We start from the raw sequence: 2,089 nt of genomic DNA on the forward strand, positions 1-2,089 counted from the left end.
AGACGTGAGCCACCGCACCCGGCCTAGAAGATTGTGTTACCTGTCTTCAGGCTCAGAGTCTTTCCTCAGCCACACCCAGTCTGCTCATGAGTCCGTTAAACTCATTCTCCGTTTCTGTTACAGTGCTTTTCATCTCTCCCATTGCCTTTTCAGTCTTAGGATTTCCACTTCTTGGCTTATATTGCCTATTTTTGCATGTTGTCTACTTTTTCCATTAGAGCCCTTCACCTGTTAATCGTACTTGTTTTACATTCCCAGTCTGATACTTCCAACGTCCCTGCCATATCTGAGGAGTTCTGCTTTGTCTCTTCAAGCTGTGTCTTTCGCCGTTTAGTATGCCTTGTCATTTCTTTCCAGAAAGCTAGACACAGCGTACTGGGCGAAAGGCACTGAAGTAAACAGACCTCTAGTAACGCCGTGGTGAGGTGCGGGCAGAGGGCAAGGATTCCCTGATCCTTTGATGAGGTCTCAGTCTTTTAGTGAGCCTGTGCCCCGCGACACTGAACTTCACAAGTGCTTCTCAGTTCTTCCTTCTCCTCTCACTTAGGCGGGACAAGATGAATAGAGGAAGCTGATGTGGGATACATCTCTTGCCACAGGTCACTTAGACTCTGATGAAACCCCCACAGGTGAGACTCTGGTAAAAGAGTTTCTCTTAAGGGAAAGGCCCAGTGAGAAAGAAGAGAAATATCTGGCCTATTTCAAAATCATTATTTTTCTCCTCTAGAATACTGCCCCCCCACCCTGAGATTCCTCAGACTTGTGCATGCTGTGCCCCCAGGAATTCATCAGTTACAGCTCAGGCTTTCCCATCTAAGTAATGGTTCCCAGAGGCTTCTGTTCATGGTAGCATGTTCTGGTAAGCTGTGATTCTCCGTATCCACCTCTCTGTTCAGTTTGAGGGGGCAGAGCTTGCCCTGTGACATCAGTTCTCTGAAGGATGGAAGAAGAGCTGTTGAGGTTTCAGTTTGTTCAGCTTTTTAATTGTTACAGTGGAGTAAAAACTTCCAAGCTCCTTACATGCTAGACCAAAAACTAAGTCATTTAACTTTTTTTTTGAGACCGAGTCTTGCTCTGTCGCTCAGGCTGGAGTGCAGTGGCGCAATCTTGGCTCACTGCAAGCTCCGCCTCCTGGGTTCACGCCATTCTCCTGCCTCAGCCTCCCGAGTAGAGGTGCCCACTACCACGCCCGGCTAATTTTTTCTTGTATTTTTAGTAGAGACGGGGTTTCACCGTGTTAGTCAGGATGGTCTCGATCTCCTGACCTCGTGATCCGCTCGCCCTGGCCTCCCAAAGTGCTGGGATTACAGGCATGAGCTGCTGCGTCCAGTCATTTAACTTTCAAAAGAACTGGCAAACTGTTTTCTTAATTGGTGGTACTATTTTACATTCCCACCAGCAATGTGTGAAGATTCCTGTTTCTCCATATCCTTGCCAAAACTTATTTTCCTTTTTATTTTTTTTATTTTCCTCATCCTAGTGGGAGAGAAGTGTCCTTTTGTTCTGATTTGCATTTCATTGATGACTAGTTACTGACAATGTTTATTTTTCTTGGAGAAATGTCTGTTCACATCCTTTCCCCACTTTTTGTTGTTGTTGAGACTGAGTCTTGCTCTGTCACCCAGGCTGGAGTGTAGTGGCATGATCTCAGCTCACTGCAACCTCCACCTTCTGGGTTCAAGCGATTCTCCCTCCTCAGCCTCCTGAGTAGCTGGGATTACAAGCACCTGCCCCCACACCCAGCTAATTTTTGTATTTTTAGTACAGATGGGGTTTCACCATATTGGTCAGGCTGGTCTCAAACTGCTGACCTTATGACCCACCCACCTCAGCCTCCTAAAGTGCTAGCATTACAGGTGTGAGCCAGCATGCCCAGCCTCTTTCTTCATATATTCTAGATCCAAGTCCTTTATGAGATATATGTTAAACCAACTTTGCACTTCTTAGATAAATTCCAGCTAGTTGGCTGGGCGCAGTGGCTCATGCCTGTAATTCCATTCCTTTGGGAGGCCAAGGCAGGTGGATCACCTGAGGTCAATAGTTCAAGACCAGTCTGGCCAAATGACAAAACCCCATCTCGACTAAAAGT

At 46.5% G+C, this 2,089-nt stretch overlaps 1 protein-coding gene across 3 annotated transcripts in view; it reads left to right on the forward strand.

Annotated features, from left to right (window-relative positions):
• The window catches only part of ZNF57 (zinc finger protein 57), a 29,198-nt gene that overhangs the window by 19,406 nt on the left and 7,703 nt on the right, over positions 1–2,089 (forward strand). The window contains exon 2 of one of the 3 annotated variants that reach the window (XM_011997456.1): positions 473–599. The exons of the other annotated variants lie outside the window; for them this stretch is intronic. The gene's annotated coding sequence lies outside the window, so the exon portion shown is untranslated. The remainder of the gene's footprint in view (positions 1–472; positions 600–2,089) is intronic. 3 annotated transcript variants of the gene reach the window in all.

This window comes from Mandrillus leucophaeus, unplaced genomic scaffold (genome assembly GCF_000951045.1).
Source record: "Mandrillus leucophaeus isolate KB7577 unplaced genomic scaffold, Mleu.le_1.0 Scaffold54, whole genome shotgun sequence".
NCBI classification, from domain to species: domain Eukaryota; kingdom Metazoa; phylum Chordata; class Mammalia; order Primates; family Cercopithecidae; genus Mandrillus; species Mandrillus leucophaeus.